Consider the following 26,016-nt stretch of genomic DNA (forward strand, 5'->3'; position numbering starts at 1 on the left):
TGCTAATGTTTGCTGATTCATGGTTAGGAATGGGGGCTGTTTTATTTTTATTTTGTTGTATCCGCTATGTCGATTTGCAAAGGCAGAAGAAATAAAGATTAAAGTGTTGTTATTTCTGTAAATTACACCAACCTGTACGGCTGTGTCAATCTCATCCAGGCTTGTAGTGATTATTTTCTGATGTTAGTTTTAATGGATGTAGCTCTAGGTACCTACATATGTAGGAAGATGACTTAACCATTCTTAAGACTATTTCTCCAGCTGGCTGAAATAGCCATTAATGGGCACAACACCTGACTTATTTAAATCACTGAACAAGTAGGAGATGTGAGCAGCGATTCAGAGGTCTGGAGCCAGCAGACTTGTTAAAATCTTTACCAACTGTAAAAGGATTTGGCCTAATTAATGTCCAACTTTGGCAATGTTCAGGCATAGCACATTAAATCATTTCCTACTGGTTTAAGGCAAGATTTTTGCACCCCTAAAACCCTAAAATTACAAGATAATGTGCCCTGACTGGTGGTGGTGACCTGCTGTTTGACACAACTATATAGAGGCCATTAGGTTTAACATTGTGTAGTTTTTTTCCAGCTTTAAACAATATACACTGAGCTACAGTGGAGTAAAACAGGACACGTTTTCCCCATATAGTAAATCCAAGTAATTGTAGTGTGACCCCATAATGGAGTAAACAAACCCCTATTGTTGGAATAAACTCAATAATGCAACCTCACACCTGTTCTGTACATGCAGTCTTTCTTTGTACCTCTGGCTTGGCACTAAAACTGTATAAACGACTACAACAGTCAAACATAAATAAAAAAACAACAACATAAATACTCACACAGGCACATACATACATAAAAACACTGAAGCACGCATGCAGTCATCAAGGCAGTGTGCAAACACTGCCTTAAATCCTCGCCAAATATCGCCTTGCTCTGGAGACAAACCAAACCACTTGAACAGCGTTTGATTAGTGTCTGGAATTCATCTGCAAATGCACACTTGCCTTGTCCTCTTTCATGGCTGCTATTCATTAATTAGATTCTTTGTGCAACTGAGCTATCCTCAATGTTTAAGGTTACATCAGGCCCCAGTAAGTGGCTGCCTGATAACAGAATGCATCCATCTTCATTACTCAGCCTTTTCTGTCTAGGCTTGCTCCTCCACAAGTGAGCTATGTCAGTAGGTTCTAAGGAACTGATACATTTCATTGCATTCAGATCCTGAACTTTTGCCTCCTTTGATTTTGGTCGCTCTGATTAAATTACTGGGTTGTGGTTTCTACTCATATCGGGTTCTTTTGTGGTGATTTTTCCTTCCCATGATGGAACAGCGGTGCAGCCAAATGCAAACCAAACACCTTTTTGTGTTTTTAGATTACAGACTCTTGTTATAAATGCATAGTAAGGATTGTCAGATAAACATTACAGCCAAATGGGTTTGAACCACTGTAGCCACACAAGTCAGTAAAATAGCTTATTTTTCAAACGAATCTAGTCTTTTCAGAAAAAACATTTTAAACATTCTAGTTGATTTTACTATTACTCTTGACTAGGGATGAAATGATTCTAAAAAATGACAAACAAATCACTGATGCTGGTAGAGCTGGCGCCCCATGTACCCAGTCCTTGCTGCAACGGCCGTCGGTTCAAATCTGACCTGTGGCCCTTTGCTTCATGTCATCCCCTCTCTCTCTACCCCCTTTCTGTTTTATCTTCAGCTCCCAAAAACAGGGGGAGAAGTGAGGTGTGAAAACAAAGCCCAGAGAAAACGACAGAAGTTTTCCAAGGTTTGGGATAATTTCAAGCTGAAACAAAATGAAAACTATGTACAGTATTTCTATTGTAAAACCAAACTAGCCCACTACGATGTAAAAGCTTCACTGTGTAACAGCTAGCTAGTTAGCAACTACAACTCACTATTCCTCCGCAGAAAAATATCACACGAGAAAACGCGATCAATCATCTGATCACGTGCAGTTTGTAGCTCCGCAGCTCTGAAACGTATTTGGTAGACCTCCAATTTATCTTAAATCTTTAACCTGACTCATAGCTTCTACTAGCTAACTGTTCACTTGACAATCTCATTTTCTCTTTTCTATAATGACTTCAACAAAGCAAAATATTTATTATCTGATTACTTGTTTAATCAATGGAAGAATTGGTATACTCGATTAATAAAATAATCGATGGCTGCAGCCTACTCTTGACAAGTTGAAGGTGCAGATCAGGTTCACAGTCAGGTCATTACATTTAAAAAGATGATCACATTTGAAGTTTTATCAACTGAATTATTACATTCATATATATACAGAATAAATCAAAAGCTAATGTTGAATTTGGTATATCATTTTGGCATTTGGTTTCATAATGAAAACCAGTTTCTTCCGTCTCTGCTGGTGCAAAGGCTGTGAGAGAGAAAGAGAAAAAACTGTAAGCTTATTCCATCCTTTTTGCCAAAGAAAGCTCAGACATTCAGATAAATGTCTTCACAAACCAAAACACGTGTTTTTAATCTTAGAGGAAATGTGAATAGACTCAACTCCTAAGATAACAACACAGTGAATGTGTTGCCACACAGTGAAGGTTTTTTTTGCTATTTAGGAATGGACCTTAATTGCACAAGCTATTAAAAATGGTACTAAATGTGGTGGTCAGTCCTCAAGGTTTGGACGACTGGAAGCAATTGAGCACATTTTAGTGACAATATTGAAACTGGCTTTTAAATTAAGCTGTTAGTGTCCCATCCATCAGTGGGACCTCAGCTTTTAGTCATATCAAGGCCAAGCCAGTTTGAATCCGGTTAAAAGCAGCTCAGTATGCTTATTGTATTGCCTCAGCCAAATGAAGTATCTGCGAAGAAGCTGAATAAACTAACCATAAGGCGACAGGCCATCACATCTGTCCTGTGTCCATGTGACTGCATGGAATCTATGCAGGTTTTTAGCATTTTGGAGGCTAGTGGTCATGAGGAAAAGGAGACACAATAGTCCATATGTTTACTGAAGGAAACCATGATTAAAAACACACTATATGACGATATGTATCACAGTCCTGGCAGACCTACCTGTCCCTTTCTGGTAAGGAAAACTGTCTCGTCAGAAATTACTTTTCCTCTGCACTAAATCTTAAATTCATATAACATGTGGTAATCCAAACACTGGACTGAGAAGGAAGCTATAACTTAAAAAGTCAACACAAAATACATTAACCACTGGTTAAAAATCACAGTGTGTTAATTACATCCTGATGTTTTATGACTATGACCTTTAAACACTATACCAATCAATCAATACAAGAGGGAAGCAGCCTATTGGGAATATTTAGATCCACAGATTCTGAAAGTAGGGCACTATTTATCCAAACACAATCATTATTAATAGCCGGACAGTCAACCCAAATACATTTTCTGCATATTTTCCACATTACCCCCTCTCCCTCCAGAGGAACAACCACAACACATTGTCCAGCACAGAGATAATTAATTAAGCAGAGCTGTCACAGTGGTACAGCAAAAGGGACAAAGGCACAAATACAATATTATCTTTGTATGGTCGTGGTCAGACATGTTTGACCTGCCATTAAAATGACTGTAACTGATATATTATCAGACACCAGCAATAATAACATACAAGTTTTATTGTAATATTTTCAGATGTAATACTCAGGGTGGAACAAACTGATGACAGAAAACAAAAAAAAGGAATGATAAGGCATACCATAGTCAGATTAATGACTGATTAATGGTATAATTTTCAATTTCATCCTCTTTGTTACTCTTGCTATGCCTGTCAAGCTTTGAATTCTAGCACGGTACGCAGACAGTTTACAGGGACAGCGGTGGAAGATTTACCATTCCAAATTCAAAGTTATTTTTGTCCTTTATTGAAGTTGACAAAAGCAGGCTTCAATTTTTAGCCACTTTTGTCCGCTGAAATTACAGCTGTTGCTATTTAATGTTAACTGTATGAGCTGAGTAGAAATGTAATCTCTGGCTCATTTTTTATAGTTTTTGCTGACTCGTTTGAAGATTAGAACATTGGAAAAAGGTCTGAAATATGCTTTTGATTGTTACATACAGTGTATGATATCATGCTAACTACGTGCTGTAATGAATTAAAAGACATAAAAGTTAGTCCAAATGCAGCTAGAAAAAAAACTAAATCTCAGGTAAACTTAACAAAATCCAGTAAAGAGACAGTAAAGTCCTTAAAAATACTTAAGTAGTAAGATAGATAGCAAGACATGCTAACGTTAGCAACTTTCTGTCGCGTAAACACATTGTCCATACTATATATATTTGTTTTTATATTTTTTGTTATGGAAAGATAAAAAAAAATGACACCACCAAGATCTTAAACGACCAGTGTGTAGAATTTAGTGGCATCTGGTGGTGAAGCTGCAGATTGCAACCAACTGAATACAGCTCACCTATACAAGGGTGTAGAAGAAATTCTGGTGGCTGTGAAACTCGTGAAAAATGCGAAAGAGCTGGTATCTGGTTGGTCCGTTCTGGGCTACTGTAGAAACAAGGTGGTTCAAAGTCGCCGATTCCGTGGATGACCAGCTCTCTGTAGATAACAATAGCTCATTCTAAGGTAACAAATACACAACAATTCTTATTTTCAGGTGATTACGCACTAATAAAAACATACCTATGAATATTATATTTAAATTCTGTCAAAAGATCCTCTTAAATGTTACACACAGGGCCTTTAAAGCTTGGCAGACCAGCTGTACCCAGTATGCTAAGCTATGATTAGACATTCATTTTTCAGGGAAGAGCAGGGAACGACTAGTTCTATTTGTCAACACAAAGTGACATCTGCACAGGTTTCATTTCTTAAAGATACTACGTGTCCCGCATGGTTTAGGAGTTTGAGGTGGTTACTGTATATGGCTTCAGCTAAATGAGTAATCATACACATTTGCTATAAGCGAGAACTGCTGCTAAAATATTTACCAACCACATTTTTTCTAGGAATTATACCATGTGTACCTGCTGCAGTAGAGATCTGGATTTTTGTTTTCCTAAACTCGGTACTCAGTAACCTTTAACTGGCCGTTATCGGTGTATCGACAAACTTTAGTTAGATCTCCTAATTTCGGTTCCAACACAAATTAACTGTGTAATGTGGAAATGCCAAGCAGTTCCCGAGACATTCTCCCCTGTTCATGCTGCTTGTTTGCTAACAACAGGGATGAAGTTCTATTTAGCAGGACCAGACTAGAAAGTCTATTAACTTATTGAGATTAAAAGCCTGATGCCTTCCCTCCCACCCGACCCTCCATGGCCCCTTCCCCCGGACGGCATCACACCTCCAAAGGAGAAAGGTGATTGATGAGAGCCATCAGGCAGCTTGGAATCTCTTCTCTCATTAGACTCCTTATGCATCTAAGCTGTTTCAACACACACTGGGAGTGCAGGGCAGGGGGAAGGGAGTGAGGAGGCGTTCATCCTCTGACTTTTTAGAAGATAAGTACTCACACTAAAATATTTACCTTGTACATTAATCTCTGGGAAATTAATTTGCCATTATACTTTCTCTTTGAGAAAAAAAGAGACTTTTTTCTCAAAGATGTGTGGCTTCCACTCCCTACTCTTCATGCTCAGCGAGCTTTCTCTCTTTTGATTCACTCATGGGACTGCTTGGAAATTAATGTCCCTGAGGGAGCGGTGTTTGGACAGTCAGGGTGGATCCTATCATCGACCACTGAGGCTCTCTTGACGGGGGGGGCTAGCTTAGTGGTTGAAAAGAAAGGAAAGAATGTTATATATGCATATCCCTAAAGTAGACATGCTCAATCTCATTAATGCAAGTGCAGCACATTATTATGTACTAATTGCCAATGGATACTGGCATTACTATAATGTGCTGCTGATTGTATCGCTGCGAACCAAGTGTGGTCCATTCTGTTCAGATAAATAACCTCATTGTACCCAAGACAATAACCAAGATAAATGGTCAGAATCAATGCCCTCTATGGAAACAATTTGGTTTGTGCTGCAGCTTATTGTGCTCACTTATATTTTACACATTTTTTGAGTCAACTGAAAGGTTTCTGATGCAGCACTTTTCATGAACAAAACTATACAGTGTAAATAAGGAATAATCACAGAGACAACAAGGAAAAAGTAGAAATCTTTGCCTTTAAAGTGGTTGTGGCATTGAAACTGACCATTCACTTATCCCCATCCGCCAAAGTGATTGTCCAATCAGAGCAATCTAAGCAAGTACTTGGATTTCTCCAACTACTGAAGCAGGGTTTATGTGGCTTTAGTAAGAGATACTCTGTATTTAAATAGTTTGGATTGTGGTGTGTTTTTTAGGCTTCTCAAAACCAAAAACACAAGAGCAAAAGTGTAAGGCATGGACTCAACAGTGTTTTTATCTAAGCTAAACATTAGCATGCCTGCTACTACACACAGTAGTAACACCCAAAGCCATGAGTTAGCATATCACTGGCTAACATGATTATCTTTGTGGGTTTACAGGTTACTTTAAATAAAAGCCTCCTTCATCATGCGCCTATTCCTGGATCATAGCATAGCAGAGATAGCAACTCCTTGATTCATCCTCCCTTTCCAAACGCAGAGGAGAAACTATGGTGGCTGCGAAATGCACTAAAAAATGCAAACTGCCATATTTAGAACCAGTGTTTGTACCTTCTGGGCTACTGTAGATGGTGGTTTAACATGCTGGACTCCATGGAAGGCAACCCATGGTGTCTGTTGATAAAAACGGTTCAGATTTAAGCTAATGAATCCTATATTTAGGTCATTATACACTAATAAAAACATACCTATGTATATTACATTACATTTCAGCCAATAGATCCTCCTAAACTGGACCTTCTAGATGCAGCTAGCTTCCATCAACAATTGTCATTTCAGCCTGTTTTAAATATTAATAATAATTTCAAGGGGTAACTCTACCCGTTGTCACTGTAAACTGCATTTTTGCCATGTGAGAATGAAAGCTTGACAGGCGCACCAACTGAAACTTGGCGAATGGTCAATTGTGGCTGCATGCGTCCTTGTGGGGAAGTGTGAGACAGTGTGAAAGGATGTGCATGAGTGTATGTGAGTGGGGAAGACAGAGAATGCATTGTGTGAAACAGTTTGTGTGTCAGAGAGAGAGAAAGAGAGAGTTTGTCTGTGAAGGGTGGGGTTTTGGTCATCTGCCATCGGATAAGATATCCTGACAAGGCAATCAGAGAGAAACAAATTCTGCAGCCACACGGGTTCAACTCTCTCGTTCTTCACCCTGATGAGCTTTTGAAAAATGGAGTGCAGTTGAAATTGGTTTTGTATGAGAGGCTTCAGATCTGTCTCTTGTCAGGATTATTGCCACCTGTCTTCATTGGCTGCAAAGGTCTGTTAATTAATCTGCCTTTCCTTCTTAGTGGCCAGAAAAGACAGGGTGAACGGAGTGCTGTCTTCCCTCCTCAGCACTGGTGTGTCAGATGTACTATTCCAAACAAATACACATCTACTTTAGGATAAGGCTGTTGTGACGTTAAGCAACATCCCTAATCAGTATCATTAAAATACTACATCATGTCCTTCCTTTCTAATTTTATGAGCGAAGCTATTTAATTGGATATTTAATTTAATTTAGTTAATGAAAGTCCTGGGAAATTTTGTTTGAGGGACAGTGATAGCTCTTGTGATCAATGAAGCTGCAAATAGAGCTCTCCAGAGATCCTCTCCTGACTGATCATGTCTGTCTCTAAAAGCTAAACTGCTCAGAACAGAATATTAATAAATACTGTTGCAAAAATGACTATTTGCTCATACAGAAATATATGCACTATTCCATAGGATGGTGATCACTGGTAAAACATGTCAGCTGATATCAGTAAATGTAAGTGGAAGCCTGCAGTTAAGAGCACCAGCATGTGATTCAGCATTGATTAATTGGACATGGATAGATTAATATGCCACTGGATACCCATGCCAAGCTCATCAGAGTAAAAGTGTTATTACACAACTATCAGCTGTGATGCTATAAATGAGCGGGAGAGTGTAGAGGGATTTACTTGGCCAGGATACTGCAAGACCGGAGACAGGGAAAAAAAAAATAGCTCAGTGGACTTCTTTCTTTTGTTGCATGAGACACAATCCCACAGGAACTAGTCATTGGCACCGGCCCGGCAAAGTGTCAAATTGACCAAGTGTTAGCTGGGATTGTCTGCTGCCGAGTGTCTGCACCTGTGCATTCCTCTAAGTGTTGAGATCCCAGCAATTCTTGATGTGAAGTTTGAACTTGGCCTGCTGTTTGCGGCTCAGGCGTACCCAGACTTGCCTGGCTGAGAGCAGCTTGTATTGTACACACACTCCTGTCACTCTCCACTGTTCCTTTGGAATGTAAACTACCAGTGTCACACCGGTGTGATATACTGGGGCTGCATGTTTTCGTTGCAGTGCAGGTGCAGCTTGGGGTTCAGCACTGAAGTACTTTGCCAAGTTACAGCGTGCACATGATTAAAAACACAACAGTTACTTGGACTTAAGTGCATGCACGAAAAAGTTTTTCTTTCCTTTACAAGTCTTAGCAAAGAAAATCATCAGATAATGTTCATTACATATTTCCCCTCTGAATGCATGCCACAGCACTCTTAATCAACAGTACTTTTACATATGTTTGATTAAAGTAAAAATGAGCTGTTGTTTCTCCAAGGACATCTTTTCATGTGAAGAATACTTTTTCATTTAGCAGATGCTTATATGCAGAACAGTGGTGTTGCCGCCCACAGGTATAATCAACCAGAAAATTAATAATCATTCTGCAGGACTACAATAAATCATTATGCTTTGGACAATTAATAATGGAGGCGAAGCTTGGGATGTCTGATTACAATAGTTATGATGCATATCATCAAGATTTAAATTTAACATTTCACAAAGGAATTTCAGACACCAGTGCACATTACTGATGTTTAAATTTGGCATTAGGGCGTGTCACGGGGGTTGAGAGATGGTGTGTATCTCCATCTACAACTCTAACCAAACTGCTATTACAAAAATTACAGTGCAGTACTTTTTGTAGCTATAAATTTATATTTGATGCACTGTAAAAACAGGCTTGACTGGTGATTAAAGGAAGAAAACTTTAAATAAACTGCTTTATGGAGTATCTCATCCAACACATTCTTTAAGTATAAGAACATTATGTTAAAGGATTAAACTAGTTGATTACCATAACCTTGAATGGAAACTTTTAAAATATAGGGACACATTTTCAGGTGCCAGTACTCATCCTATCAGTCTTCTCCCTCTACTTGTCAAGTCTATCTTGCTTGATTTTATGCTGCATTTGATTTAATAGACCATAAGATACTGAATATTTCTTTAGTTAACTTGAAACCTTTTTTAATAGTATTTTTTCTTAATCTGGTATGGTACATTATAGTGTATCCCAAGGAAGTTGATTGGTGGCACTATTTTTTATCAATGATGTGGCACTTATTTTCAACAAAGCCAATATTAAAATGTTTGCTGATGACACAATTTACATTGGACATCTACTAAAGAAATGCAATAAAAATAGAATATCGAGAATTTGAATTTAATTGATTTGGATTTCCAATTAGGTAACCAAAAACTGTTCAAAAAGTTACTGTTAAGTGTTTCCAAGACTAAATGTACAGCTTAAGGAGAGAAAATCAGTTAGGTTTCATCAAGCTATAGCACAAGTCAGTGACAGTCCTGTGTTAGTCACAAACAAAATAGTTGTACATTGCAATACGAGCCATGCTATTATCTCATCTTGCTACAAAAAGTGTGACTAGCATTCTGTTATTTGTCTATTCAGTAACAGCAAGTAAATAAAATGTTAATCTTGCATGGTGGAATCCACTTTCCTCTTGGTAAGTGATAGCTCATCACAGGAAATGGAAACTAGTTAGCCCGGGGTGCTAGTGTTAGTACTGACTCCCATAAGGCGTTACTTTTCATTAATTTTATTCTGATACTGCGTCATCAGCAGCTCGTGCACACTTAGTTCTGCGTTTGTTCCACATTATAGAAAGGAGGGAGTCTAGCTAACGTTAGCTGTCTCTCTTTCATTGGCCCAGTTGTAGTGATAGCAAATAACCAATAATCTCACTGCAATGGGTAGTCCTACACAGAGTAATGTGTAATTTAAATGATTGAACTAATTGTAATGCCCACCCAAACACATTTTGCAGCAATCACATTAAAATGTTTTTATTACAATTTTGACCAAATACACAAGTACACAAGTCAAAACAAACGCAGCAGTCAACATGGACCTCAGGTAGGGTAGTTGTTTCCAATGTAACAACTAATGGGGATCACAATAAACCATGAACAAAAAAACAATACCATTAACAAGAAAAAAAAAAAGTTTTCCAGAGAAAAGCTGTGGACTTTGAGGGTCTTGTCTCCCTTCTGCTTTGACAAAGGAATCACATAAATTATGAAAAAGGCGAAATCCTTCTTTTTTCACTCACTAGTTGGCAGCCTGACCTGTCAATGAACTGTAAATGCACCAAAGCTCGACTTCAGAATAAAACTCCATGTTCAACTCCACTCAATGTTGCCATTATTTTTACAATGCCCTTATAACACAGGTGTGCAGACGTCTAACATGCTGTGAGGCTAACTAACACTGGCTCCATTCAGTTTTGACATCCAGCTTTCAAGAGTCTAAGAAGAAACTCTGAAAAGCATGGGGGTCCAATACCTGAGCGGGGTAGTTAGCTCATTGAATGGACATAAACTTCCCCCACCTGACATGTGGTGGGAAGAGGATTAGTTAAACACACTCAGCCTTGGCTGACTCACACTTTGTGGAATCACAAAGTAATCTCGAGGCACATTCACTTAGGAGGCAGCTTGATGATCCCAGGCCAGTGATTTATTCATCTTAGACACGTTGCGAGGCTGTAAGAATTTGTCAAGTTAGAATCCTAATTAAAACTGTTAATCACAGATTCCTGTTTGTTCAGCACTCGAGCGAAATGAAAAATGTGATCAAATTATTCATTGCTCCCTTTCAGACAGGTAAGTCAGCATAGCCCCGAGCGTCAATGTGCCGCAAAAGTTTTTTTAAAAGGCTTATGAAGACTTTAAGCCCTGACTTTTTAATTCATATGATATACATGAAAATTTGAAGTTGACATCAACAATTTAACCACCTGATCAGTTTGGATTTATCTATTTATGTAGATCATCATAAGTTGAGACATCTAGAAAATGGGCTCCAGGCAATGACAAGTATGCAGTGGACTGGATCAAAGTGCGTGTTCAGAACTGCTGCTGCGCATATTGAGAGTGAAGCCTGGAGCTACATTACACAAAGGTAAAGTGACTGAAGAAAGACTGCTTTATCTTCTCAGCCCTAATATTTCATACTGTTCATGCACTTTTTGATTCTGTCGCTCTGATGAAATCTCCTCCTGTTGTTGTTAAATCACTCTATATCAAGGATTTTTAAGCACATATGAGAGCCAGAAAGCAATGGTAATGAGAGAATAAGTAAATATTCCTTCAAAATCTACTGTTATACAGTTTGTTCTGCTTAGCTTTGACTTACACATGTACAGCACTCCTGATCTAACAAACATACACCCCTCAAGCTTGATGGAAAACCCTTGTATTCTTTTAGTTCTTATATAGAGAGGGAAACCAGGGAGCATCAGGGACTCTAGAGGAAGGGTGTAGCAACACAAATGGTTGTATCACTGCCTGCTGTGTGGACCCTATTAAAAACAATGTAGACACCTGCAGGCAGTCAATCTAAAGACCACAAGTGGGCCCCTTTGATGTACAGTAGCTGCCTGATCACAACTCAGTTTGACCAAGACGTTCACCTCAATGGATATGGACACGGTTCGTTTATTGAGAAAAATCTCCAACTCGTGTCAGACTATAGGTTCATTTTATTCCAATCTTGAATAAAGATTTGAGTTAAGAATGTGTAACTGTCAAACAGAGGATATACCAAGAGCTGACAATCAGTGAGATTTACTGTCCTGTAAACTCCAGTGGAATCCACTACTGGGAAATGCTTTGACTCATAGCTGGGCCTAACAGAATAAAGTGGTAAAAGGTAGCCCGACTGATAAATTTGCCAGCTGATATTAGCTTATCGCAAATGTTCATGGCCAAATTAACCAGTTAGGGGAGCTCAGGGCAAAAACAAGATGAACAAGAATAAATAAAATGTAGGCACAAAAGTGAATGAATTAAGGTCTAAGTAGAGTCAGGGCTCCTCATCAGAACAGGTCAGGTAATAAAGCAGGACCCACCTTTTGGCCCTGGGCAGTTGGCCATGCACATATTGTTATTATCTGCATGTATGTCTGTGAAATGCCAAAGACATGCTTGTAATAATTTATTTTATTTTTTCAATAAATGTCCAGCTCAGTGAGTATCTTGATGAGAAATTCTTTAATTTAGGAATCCAAACAAAAACAAAAACGCTAGTTTGTGTAATGCATTGTTAAAAACAAATATAGGATGACATTATTAAATATTGATATTGGTGTCAGCTTTAATTCAAGCTTAAAGAGAGGGAAAACAAAGAGCACTTAGCACAGTTATTTTTTATACATATTATGGGCAACATTTGTGTAGGATGGACTAATTCCAGCCTCTCAAGACATCAAAACCACACCAACAGGAAAAAGAACAATGCCATGTTATAGTGAATATCTACAGTTTTGTGGCAGTACAACTTGTGAGACAATCAGGGTAAACACAGAATCTGTAAACCTCTTCAACCACTAAATAATCTGTTCAGACTGTCAGTTTGTAACCAGATGTCAAGGTTTCCACTGCTGATTTTCAGGATGTCAAAACATGTTTAAAAGCCCATTGTCCTTAAAGGAAACAGAGCACATACATAGATATTCTGCTTTTGAGACCACTAAAGCTTACCACCTGTGTAGATTGTAAAATGCAGTGCATTACTGATGTTGACACATTTATGTGTTGCTAATGTGACGTTTTCAGTGTAAATTCCAGGTGAGACAAAAACTGTTGGTTTGCCTAATCAGCCTGCATGCCTTCTGTGATGCTAAATGGCTCTAATATGTTGTGCATACATATCCAATATTCAGCTAAAATACATACGACAGATGCCTAATATTCAGATGTTTAGTTAAATTGGGTTTTGTTGTATTCTGCTAAAATAATAGCTAAAGTGAGTTGAGGATAGGGGTTGTTAATACCCTTGAAACCCTTGAAGTGGTGGTCAGAAAGAACAAAGAAGAGTGAAAATGTTTACTCTTTGTAAAGAGTAGAGAATAATCATTTCAAATAAAACAAATCAAATGAACTGCCTCGGGCAAATGCAATTACTGAAATGATTTCTTTAGGTAGTTGGATTTTTGTTTTGGGCTGGCATTACAAGGTTGATTATGCTGTAAAACAAGACCAAATATGCCACATGATGTGTGTAGACATGGAGCATGTTTGTAACAATTTATTTAAACTCTTATCTAGTTCAGCTTTAGTTCAGTTGGATTAGACAGGTGACAACAATCAAACTCTAGCACGCCCCGAATCACCACATCAAGATCGTCCTCCAAGGAAATGGTTTAGAAACTCACTGGAGACTCTCCAGGGACTCCACTTTGGGAAACTCCTGGTTAGTGGATAATAGTGAAGAATGTGTGTGTGTGTGTGTGTGTGTGTGTGTGGGTGGGTGGGTGGGTGGGGGGGGGTTGCTGTAGATTAATTGGCCTACTTCCTCCAGTGTGACATCCTGCTTCTTTCACCACAGAAAGAAACAAGGCATCTGTAAAACTATACAAGAAAGGACTTGTTCAAAGAAACACTGCCTCATCCCTGCCATTTCTAATGAAACCAAACACATACAATAAGGGACATGAGGGGCCCGATGGTATACCCTAAGTGCCTATGATAAGATAGAAAGCATTACATCATGCCATGGTACATCTGTGTGCAGGTTAATCTCTGTAATTAAACAGCAGTTTCTGATCTCTCCCAACATGGAGTAAAAGCCATTCCAGTGACATGTAAAACTATAAAAAAAGGGCTAGATTGACATATCTAGGGTAAATCTATCTAGGTCATAGTTTACAGTAGACAGAAATCCTGAGAAGCATGGAGATGTGAAACTAATACAGTGACATCATGCTTATTGATAGTACTTAAGCAGTAATGGAGTTCTAATCTGGACAGTGAAGAGGGTTAAAAACTAAAAGCTTATTTTACCCGCACGTTAAAGTCATCTATTTCTTAGACAAAGGCTGTGGCAGGCACTGACTCCATCAGAGAATCCAGATTATTCTCCAGAGTTTCTGGATTTGGAGCTTGTTTCCCTTAAACTGCCTATAAGTAATATTGGTGACTACTAGTGGAAGTATCATAAAAGACACTGCAGTAGATACAAATCTAGAATATTGCCTCATGGCTTTATTGTGGACAAAACCCCTGTAAAATATGAATGGCAGCCTATTTGGTACATTTTACACCAAATTAGTTCTTGTTCTTGAACCGGTTCTGTTCAAGATTCTTGGAACCTTGGTGCCATCTAGTGAACCAGCCCGTGTTTCCACCAGTTTTGAGTAGAACCATTGTAATCGTATGATCCATCAACAGCAGGCGCTGCACAATGCACAACAACCTGTTGAATATGACACGACATTAGTGTGTCACTGAGAAAAGCTAGTTAGCTAGCAGCTACACGTCATTGTTTATCCGTGGATAAAATCCCAAGAGAAAACACGATCGATCATCTGATTGCGCGCGGCTTCTAACCCTGCAGCTCCGTAGCGTTTTACCTCCAATTTAGACTATTTTAATTGTATTAAAACCTGATTCGTTGCTACTAGATATCAAACTCAGCTGTGAACAGTACAAGAAGAAACCGTAGTGACGTTAAAGATACATAAACAGCACTTTTTATTACTTTTCTGTGGCAGCAAACACAAACCGATACACTCTTTCAGTCACTATTATACTGCAACCTGAACTTAACTACACACTTTATTGCTGACTAAAATAATGTTACTATTGTCACACACAGGTGGCAACTGGCACATGTTACCCACAAGCCCACTTTCCTCGGCTGGAAACCCATAGGAGCAGTTAGGCTGTGGGTGGAGGGAGGATAAGATCATTAACTTAAGTAAAAGTACTCATACCACAGTTTAAAAAATACTCCACTACCAGTACCCAGTACTATTACTCTATGTCTACCATTGCTTTAATAAAACAAAAGTATTTTTTACCCGATTAATTGATGGTATAATTGATAGAGTACTTGATTACTTATTAATCGATAGCTTCAGCCCTTGTCTCGAGAGACAAGAGTCATGTCATTCAAATCAAATCACTAATGTATAAACAGAAATAAATTGTCTAATAAAGTTTTTGAATTCAATTGAATTGCCTGCCAACTGTAATTACACAATAAAAGCAATACTAGTTCTGTGAAGAATTTATTGTTGTCTTGTCTTTCCACCAAATAGAATCAATAGTGGCATCGATAAAGACTTGGATCGTTAAGCAGTCTCAAAAATGGTATCAGTATCAATAAAGATTAATGATCCCCATCCTTATTTAGCAGGGCAAAATGTTTACCACGATCACCATCTTAGTTTAGTGTATTTTCATGCTAATTTGCTAATTAGCACTAAATACAAAATACAACTGTGTTGTTTAAGCATAGAGCAATGAATGAAAAGATGAAAAGTTAAGGAATGACCAAAGTCATTATGATTCTTCTGAGGGCAACAATGAGTCTGTACAAAAATCTGTGGCAGTCCATACATTACTGTAGTTGCTGAGATAGTTCAGTCTGGAGAAAAGCGGTGGACAGACAGAGAGACCAACATTGCCTTCCCTGGAGCCACTTGGCTAGCAAGGCTAACAAGGTCTACTCTCGGTACCCTTTTATCATAGTTATTTGTATTTCAAATAGCAGCAGAGCTGCATGCTGTGAATATTCAGCAGCCCAAATATGGACCGAAGCCTGCGAGCTAGTTCAGGCAGTCAACTCGAGTTGTGCTGATTACACACATGACATGCCTTATTCCATAATCACTAACCAAGCGCACCCTTTCAATCTGGCGGTCTATTTAAGCTGCAAAATTTCCCAGCTCTCCCTCTGCTTTGTCAATGCCGTTGTTGCCTTGCATCACATTGCTGATGCTCTGTAAGCTATTGCTGCCTGCTGCGCTGTAAACCCCACCACCACCCCAGCATCCACCTGTAGGCTCCGGCTAGGGGTTAAGGTATTTGAGGTCGGAGCGTAGACGCCAAAATCTAAATATGCTATATTACTTGAGTTTTCTGACTGAAATGAATATCTGGCACTACAGATATCTTGCTGAAGAGCAGGTGATATCAGTTTTTAAGATTTACGTATGTTTCTGGATGTTGTTCTTTTAAAGTAAAACCATTTGTATGATTACACAATATCTTTTATTTGTAATGACACACGGTTCTAGCAATGTCATTACAAAATAAATAACACAAGTTATAATTTTTAAACTTAAAAATGTACATTATACTATTGTTTTATCATTTTCATTCATTGTATAACATGCATTCAGTCATTCAGTACATTAACAGCAAATGGCAATAAGCAAACAAACAGTGATTACCAGGTAAATTACTATATTATAGCTTTATTTATTGCATGTTACTGTGATAATGTGATGTTAGTGATGAGTGATGAGACAATGGTAAATCAGCAGCTAGTAAATTGATACATTGCTATTCTTCTCCCTGATTTTCCCTATGGGAGGCTGCTGCTGATGGGCCCATACTGAGAGTTTATAACATTTTTTTCTGTCCCATAGGCCATTGTGCTACATCCTTGGATAACAAATGGAGGCAGTTTTTCAATGTGGCACAATGTTATATTATGAGTTGGGCCGTGGATCTGAACATTTTAAGCAATCCCAATCCCAAAATGAGGTCTATTTGTTACTAATCAATATTGGTTCCACATGTGAATGGATTATAACCAGGTCAACCAAAGAGTAATTTTGGTATATTACGGGTCTCTTTTTTCCTACTAATTTCCTGGTAAGAATGAGGAAATTTGGAGAAATCAAAGTTCTAGGACTTTTATTTTAGTTAGTTTCATTGTGTTGCGTTTAAAAGTAGTTGTTGATTTTTGGAAAGAATTCTCAAAATAATTGCTCCACTTGAATTCATTCATCATTTATTTATAATTGGAAACATTATTCTGTATTCTTGCCTGTAGAAAAAATGTTTTTTTGCATGTTCAGCTGACCTGCTGTTCATTGACTAAAAGACTGTAGGTTACACTTAGCATTTCATTGGAATGAATTAATTGGAGGTAACAACAGAAACCAATACATTTAAACAAAATAACATAGTTATTTCTGTAAAACTTTCTTTTAAGCTATTAAAGTATAAGAATTTGTCAGAATTTTTTCCCTCAAATTTCCCAAGACATTCACAATTTCTAAATTAAAAAAAAAATTCTGTGTAGCACAGCATGTTTTTGTTCTGCTTTCGTATCCCATTAATCACCTTTGAATTTGTCTCACAACCCCTTAAACGGGTCCTGACCCACAAGATAGGAACCACTGGTATAGGTAATCGCGTATAATACATCTAATTATACGTCTGTCACTGAGCAGTGAGTGACATTTTGAAATAGCCTGTAAGTCTGGTAATGTAAGTGCAACTCAAACTGAAATTCTGAATAAAGCATTTAATTGTTGGAATAATTTTTAAATGGAAGGTGTAGTTCAACATGGGTTACATTTATGAATTAGTAAGAGCAGCTGTCACTCAAGTCCTCTTCATCTGTGACATCCTAGTCTTCAGTCATCTTAAAGTGTTCATTCTACCGTTTGACAGCCCCCATAGGTGAGTGGTCCCCACTCTAAAAGCCCATCCAGACATAGATGCGAAGCACTGGTGACCTTTAATTTCATTCAGACTGTGTACAAATGACTTCAGCATAGGCCCACTTAGGAAAAAAAAGCCTGTGAAAGAAAGTCTTTGCAAGATTGTAGCTACTTTGGGTTTCGGCACACTGGCATTATCTACTCCCTAGCTTTAATGACTTCCCGCCGAGAGGAGCCACGGTGAGAGCCTTGGCAGTCAGACTAAGAATAGCATTAGACACAAGGTTATCTGGGCATTACACTCACTGTAACATGCAATTAACTCTACTCCTCCATTTTCATTACACAATTATTCATTAATGTCAATTTAATTTTATGCATTGTTCTACATGACCAAAGCCTGATTACGGGGCCCTTGCACTCCAATATCCCAAGTTAACTGGTGCCAGCCTCACTTGCAGGCCGACTAATTGCAATTTAGCCCTAGACAGCACCTCCCTCTTTAGGCTGTCCTTAATGGAGCAACTGATTCACAGACAGGTAACGATTGGAAAGACAAAGTGCTTCTCTCTCTGAATGGAAAACAAATGCACTGCTGCTAAGCTGTTTTCTTTGTGATAGCAGTAAGGTCTGCCCTTTGTATTCAGAGAGGGACAAGAGGTAATATGTTTCCTTAAATCCTATTTGTCTTCCAATTCTATCTCCATATAGAAATAAGAAGACCCTATTAAATCACACAGGAATGTCTATACAACGGGAGCAATGGAATTTAGTTTATGGACAGATAACAATTTGCATTGCCATGTCAAGATTAAGGTACCGTATGTAAGTTTTTCATTATAAACTAGCCAAAAGTATGGGCTATTGGGAAGAATGAACTTCTGATACATTCTTTCTCTGTCTGGTCTCTTGCGTTCCTGTGTATTCTGGGTTCAGTATAAAAAAATATACACCCTATAGGTGGAACGTTTCCTACTTCTTATGTTCAAGCTTCATCAGCTCTTGGTAACAATGGTAATGTATTGCAAAATATGTCAGAAGAATGGTCAGAAAAAAATGTGACATGCCTCACAAATGACCACTTATGAAGGAAGGTCAAATAAAGATGGAGGAAACTAAGACGGGCCAAAGAAATGAAATCTGATGTTGAGTTGATAGTTTTCTCCCTCACCGATCTACTTTTGGGCATCTTGTCTCTCTTACTTAGAGAGAGTGCCTGTTAAAATCAGCCCAAATGCTTATATTTTCAACAATACAGACCTAAGATAACTAACATTGCCTTTGTTGCTATGCTGTAAGATGTTTTTGTTGTAGAAAGGTTCTGTCATTATGCTAACTGTGGCTAGGTTTAGCCCAATTGTTACTTGACAAATCAAAATTGGTGTCATTTTATGTTACATTTAATGGTATATGGTTATGGTAACATTTATCGTATCTTCTGAAATAATTCATATAGTTTATTTGGAAAGCTTGAGAAGTCTCACACTGCTTGCCCTACGCTGTTTTGCAGTTTCCCAAATCTCTATCACAGGTGTAGTACAAAGTTACCATGACCTTTATTATAACGGAAACAATTATGAAAAAGAGACACAGATTTAAAAATACCTTACTTTTCCTTTATGTAACTACTTCCTGCCCTTGGCCTATAAGGTTGTTGTCTAGTGTTGCTTATTGAGGTTGTGTCAATCAAGCTAAGGGTTAACTGGCCACCAGAGGATCCCAGGGGAGCATATTCCTAGGAGACCCTCGTGTTCCTGCTCTGGCACTGATCTTGTTGAACCAGTCGTTGAGGTCTTGTTGAACCATGGTTCTTCTGGCCACTTACTGAGGGATGATATGAACTTGATCCATGTTAAGTAGTTGGACTGCAGTGCTAGCCATGGATTGCCCATAACAATAACCATACTTGGACACAAAGGCACAAAGTGTACCTGGGACCAGTAAAACTTGACTGTGCCGTTGTTTCATTACAGGGGGCAGCAGGACAATTTTAGCTGCACTGTAGTGCAACCTTTTTCTTTTATATGGGTAGGCAAAATAGTGGTTAATGTAGGAATCATAGATGCTTTTATCTGATCTGGTGAGACCAAAGATGATTTTCTGGCCTCTGCTGGACAGTAAACTTGTATTTTATTCTGTTCTATCATGCACATAGAGGCTATCTGGGCCTTGTTGGACTGGGTGACTGGTGGCCAGAAAGGCATAGCTAAGGTTTAGCTGTACTTTTTTTGCAAGTGTGTCAGTATTCCTGCAATTGAGTTTAACATAAAATGTCACATCTGAATTACTGTATGAGTGTACGGCTTTCCTCTCCTTTCTTTGATGCCTACCTACATACACACATGTTAACATCTAGCATGCTAAAATGCTTACAATTACTATGCTTCCATACTAATGTTTAGCATCCTAGTATGCTAACATTACACTGTCACTAACATGGATGTATTATAATAACTACTATAGATGGAGCCCACTGACTTCAATGAAAATTGCTCGCCAAGTGCATGAGCGGAAAAAGTTTTCTAGCTTTCAAGCAAGTTTTCTTCTGCGTAGTGTGGCCCACTATACACGCGCACTAGTGTTTCTACATATGAGGGTCATGGGACAATATGGAAATTGTTCATTTGTGCAGTATCTTGTAATAAAATAGAGTTGGATATATATAAATTTCAGCTAGTAGGAAAAGATGGAAGATGGAAATCCAAAGAATCCATTTATGTTGTTGAGATAATTTAAGGCCAAAATAGTGGACCGAGAGATGGACAGACAAACATTGAAATCCCTAGAGCTGTGTTGGTAGCGTAGCTAAAAAAGGCTATGACTGACCTTTCAGTTCCATCCATCTGATGGTAATTAGGTTCTGAAATCCCATTGTTTATGAAGGTATTAACACAACAACTGTTAGGGCTTTTCCTCCCATCCTGTCTCTGTCCTCTGTAATGTCTTTCACATAAAGCAGTAGTGTTTTGTGCGATAACTAAAACCACATTTAAGGGCAGCAAATTGTTTCACACTCTTCTGTCAGGAAATGTGCCTTATGCAATAATGGTGAAAAATTATAAACCACAAGGGATCATTTTTTTATACACCTGACATGGAACACATGATTAAAGAGTGCAAATTTGAGGGTCACCCCAGGCCAATTGGACCTGTCTTTCATGCACTGATTCACATCAAAGAGTCTCAGGCAAGACTCCTTAAGGCATACAGTATGTGATCAAAGCACTCTCTTCTTTGCAAATTCTATTTTATCCTTGTTGTTCATATAATGTTTCAGAGTAACCATACAAATCACATGCATAATTGGGAGGGTAAAAGACATTTTAATTCTTCTGAAACCATGTTTCATGCAAAAAACAAGAAATTGTAATGTAAGATAATGATTAATGTACTTCTTTGTTGATTGACCATTGAAAAGACTACTCTTTTATTCTTCTGTTCCGCAGACTTTGTAAGCAGTAGGGCAGCAATTATTGTTCATTTTCAGACCGGGAATAATCAAGGCCTTCAAAAGAAAATTAGATAATAAGCATATAAAATATGAAAGGAAAGAAACAGCCAACTAGAGTCTTCACTCGGAATAAAAGAAGATGTGATTAGCATGGCCAAAGGTTTACAACATTTTGTTTGAATATAATAGATATAATTACTTTCATGTTGAATTGAATTCACTTCATAACAATACATCAGAATGAGGTGAAATATGTCTGGATTAAAAGTGTGATGTTTTTTTCTTCCATCTCTTTGCTAGCAGTGAATTTGGATCATGTTACAGTCTGTTGTTATTTATTATTGTTATAACCATAGAGAAGTATTTTAAAAGCATGATAATTAGATAAATACATTTTTCTTTTGCTCCTACTACATATACAAATTGTTAGAGGAGCAATTACTTGAGTTCTGCAAAATTATTCAGCATGTGTGACGCCAATCAATTGGAGTGCTCTTCATGAGGTTTGACAAATTTGCTGTTCCCTCATACTCCTCACTGCTTAAACCCGATTCCTCTTACACATGTGATACCACTTAATTCAGTGGTAACACTTCAGATATGTTCTGTGTTTGGAAATGTGTGTATAGTGTGCGTAATATGTACTGTATGATAGCATATTTACCCTCCTCAAGCACTGTTATGTGTTGGGAAACCATGCAGAACTACTACTAATGCACCTAGTTTAAGTTGAAAAAGGTGCCACTCCCAGAATCTGATCGATTATAGTTGTAATGGCTGTCAAGGGGTAGGGTCAGGCTTTTATCCTGGGCGTTGGCACACTGCCTTATATGTATGTATGTCCAAACGCATCTTATCTGTCACTGAGAATAATAATCATTTTCAGCTAGAATTCACATCCTTACATCCAACTTCAGAAAAAAATACATATTGGACATGAAATATGTATGAATGGCTGCTAGTAATACAGGTAAAACATCAGTCAACAAAATCCTTAGTACTTATCAACAAATTAATACGGAACAAATGAGAAACCAACTGCTAATTAATGATAGCTAACTGATAGGCGGCTACAGATCAATGATAGATGATCACAGCTCAACTGCTCAATATTTTCCCATGTCGGAACAGCAACTTGGATTTCAAATAGAGGGTGACAGCTGTAGTGTATTCATTATAATGAAGGAACATATCACCCAGTGCAATGGAGTGGCTCACTGATGTGTTTCTCATCAGTTGTGACACCAATGGAGCTCAATGGCACAGAAAAATAAGCTACAGTACTTTAGAATCAGTTCACAGTTGGTTTTGGTCTCATCATGGAAAAATAAAAATATAGAATATCACTGGCCTTGTCCTTTAACCTCATAGCCAACAATTCACCTTTTACAATAGACCTTTTTCACAGCAGGCATTTTGACTTGTCATAGTAGGAAAAGCACAAGTGCTACTAATAACATTAACAATAGCTCTGTTCTATTCAACAGTGCAGTGACAGTGAGCCACCATGCACAATCCCGGGACCCTGAAACTGAAGCAACTAAGTGGAATTCAGCCATCATTAGTTTTATTATTTACACCTGTGCTTTTCTTTTCCTAAGACATGTCAAAACGTCTGTCAAAAAGCAACTGTAAACTCCAAGATATCGAATGCAACGTGATGAAATGAGTAAATAACAGTTTCGTAGTATAATGAAAGTAATGAAGTCACAGACACATTTAAAGGTTGCCAGATGTTAAATTACAAGAAATTCAAGAAGAATGTATGTAGTGCGTGGGGCTAAGTTGGTGTCGTATAACATACAAAATAGTGAAAATTTTGCCGACAAAAGCTGTCATCATGTTCCTTATCAATGTTCATTTAGATCATAGAGGGAAAAAAAACAGTTATCAATCTGTCTGCTCTCTATTCACTTCATTCTGTTGACGGCTGTTGTGCCATCATCGTCCTGGCTGATTGGTGGGGATTGATTAACGGCTCTGTGCATTCCCCAACTTCTAATTTCTTTTTGTCTTTTAATTAAAAGCTAGTTCACTTCACCTCTGGCTGTATTGTGCAGCAGTATAACGAAAATGAATGAAGTGCAGCCTAGGGGTAAGAACACTCCTCATAAGATTATAATTGTCAAGATGAAACTCTCCTAAACAAGCTTCAGCTAAACACATTTTCAAACATGAATTGGATTAGTGAATTCCCTTGTACAGTGAATACATGCATCCAATATTTTGTTATTGTTATATTATTAATCCACACTATTAAATAATAAATGCCACTGTAAGTATCTTGGAGAAAGAGACATTTTCACATATTTTCCCCTCCTTCTGTGTGTTTGGATGAAACAAAAAGAAAAAATCCAAACTACCACAAAACAATATGTTCGTGTCAAACTGAAAATCAGCTAAGATTTTTTGCTTTTTTTTTTTTTTAATGTAACAGTGCACAGTAGATTGCTTTTCTTGGTAATCAGGACAATGAGATAATTACATCTGGAAGAAAACATGCAGCATTTAAAATGTGTTATTAACGTTAGACAGCTCATATGCTGCATATCAGTGTGTCTGTACAATAAAAGGACATGTGGGAAAACATTAGCATGAGCACAGGAGGCCCTGGATGTTAATGGGAGACTGAACTCGCTCTGTACTCAGTTCCTCAGTTGAAGTGGTGAGATGGGTCCCCTGATTGTCCACTGAGAGTTGTTTACATTTCTTCAAAAGCTCCATTTAGTTTCTCCTGACAAGGTGGAATAAGTGACTTGGCCATGATGGATGGAGGCACCTGTCCTAATGGTGGCTCAAACTGTGCCCACTAGTGCACGGTACATTGATAAATTGACAACAGTTGGGACATGCTCTGCTAGCAGGGAGAATGAGGCTACTAGGACATCCGACTGCTCACCATGTTTCCATGTCAGCGTTATGGAACCTCACACAATGTGGAAGTCCCCAAACAGCTGCAGCAGAGGAATGAGTGCTCGGAGGGGTGTTTGACGATTAATGTTTGATCTTTGTCACTGCCAGAAAATAGAGATGACACACAACTGTAAAAGTTTAAAATCTGCCACGTATTGCAGGCAACATTTTTAGGTATTCTTGAACCATTTTTGTGGAGAAGAAAAACAAATTAAAGTGATAAAAATTGATTAAATTAGATTAGCTCCCTCAATAGGTTTCCTTTACAACAGATAATTTCTGTTTTCATTTGTGTCTTTGTGCTGATTGTAAAAACTCCTGTTTCATTAAAACATATTGTAGTATTAAACCAAACCCAGGCTTTAAAGCTGCACCACATCAAATAACTACATGCAATGTGAAATTGTTGCAAGTACTGCCTGACCAACTTTGTAGTTCCTCTCAGCTCTATGAGCTTTTCAGTTTTTGTCAGCTCACTGTTTTGGTTTTACAGCCCACGACTTTACTGTTTTGCTTCAGTCTCACTGCTCTCATCAAACTTGTTTCCATCAGCAGCAGGAAGCTGTTTCCAATGGAAAAACCTTGATAAACCCACCGTACACACACACAGCATGTAAACATAGCGACTAGCTGGTTTAAAAAGTGGAGCTTTGGGCAGCTAAAATGCCAAATACTATCAACAATCAATTAATAAAGCGACTTAAAACTAGGGCTGAACAATGAATAGCCAAGTACAATATCTAAATCACATTTTGATAAAGGCAAAATGTGTAACAAACAGCATTATAACCATATATTGTATATATTAAAGTACTGTAGTGCTGCAGAGATGCCCTGGCTTGTTCTCCAGATGTAAGGAAACAGGTTGGTTTGCTACAAACCCCAACAAATATCACATCTTCATGATATTAATAGTTTTTTCTGTGAAAATTAAATCTGTGAACATTTGCACTAATTGTAAAACATTATATTATCTGTCAACAATAATGGCAATATGATTTTTTACCATACCGTGCAGCTCTATTCAAAACATCTTTACAGATTTAACCAATCGAAACCAAACCAATTGTTTACAATCACTATATTGATAGTATCTACAACAACAGCAAAACTGACTTAAGCAGGAAAAGGAATACCATTTCATATTTCTGATGTTGCCACAACAACTTTATAAGCTGATGTGTCAGTGTTGTGTAAACCCCAAACAGGCCCAAAAACATACAGTTAATAAAATAAAGATCAAATATTACTGCAGTAAGCATTTGAACAAATGACTAATGGTGTCATTTTTTGGTTGAGGACCGTCTGCTGATGATAGATTCAGGCCTCTTTGTGGCTTGAGACATCATCATGCATAAAATAGAAGAGTTTCCATACAGACATTCAATTCCTCAAATAATGACTACACAGACTGCTAATGGTTGTTTTAAAAGCTGCAGATAGTTATGTAATCTGTATTGCTGACCATCTCTCAAACGACTCATACAGTTTATAATGAGCGTCAGTTCAGTTTACCTCAAATGAGACTCATAAAGCTTCCCTTGGCATCCTCCCTGCTGTCTGTTTTGCCTTAGTGTGATACGGGGTCCATAACAATCAGCACCGCCCTAATTATTTCTGGCACTCAAAACTTGCTCTGAAGGAGAAAAGACCAATTTGAGGCCTTTAAAATGCCTTAACCTTCTTTTAAAGAGCCAATTAGCCAGCATATCTACCCATGAAGCCCAGCATTACACCATTTCTGTCACTTCTTTGGCGAGAAACCTATTTTACACAATTAATGAGGATACAAAGTCCAAGCTCTATTGTTGTCTG

At 38.0% G+C, this 26,016-nt stretch overlaps 1 protein-coding gene across 1 annotated transcript in view; it reads right to left on the minus strand.

Annotated features, from left to right (window-relative positions):
* Positions 1 to 26,016, minus strand: part of LOC127350445 (uncharacterized) — a 72,873-nt gene that overhangs the window by 9,924 nt on the left and 36,933 nt on the right. The gene's annotated exons all lie outside the window — the stretch shown is intronic.

Source organism: Dicentrarchus labrax, unplaced genomic scaffold (genome assembly GCF_905237075.1).
Source record: "Dicentrarchus labrax unplaced genomic scaffold, dlabrax2021, whole genome shotgun sequence".
NCBI classification, from domain to species: Eukaryota; Metazoa; Chordata; class Actinopteri; family Moronidae; genus Dicentrarchus; species Dicentrarchus labrax.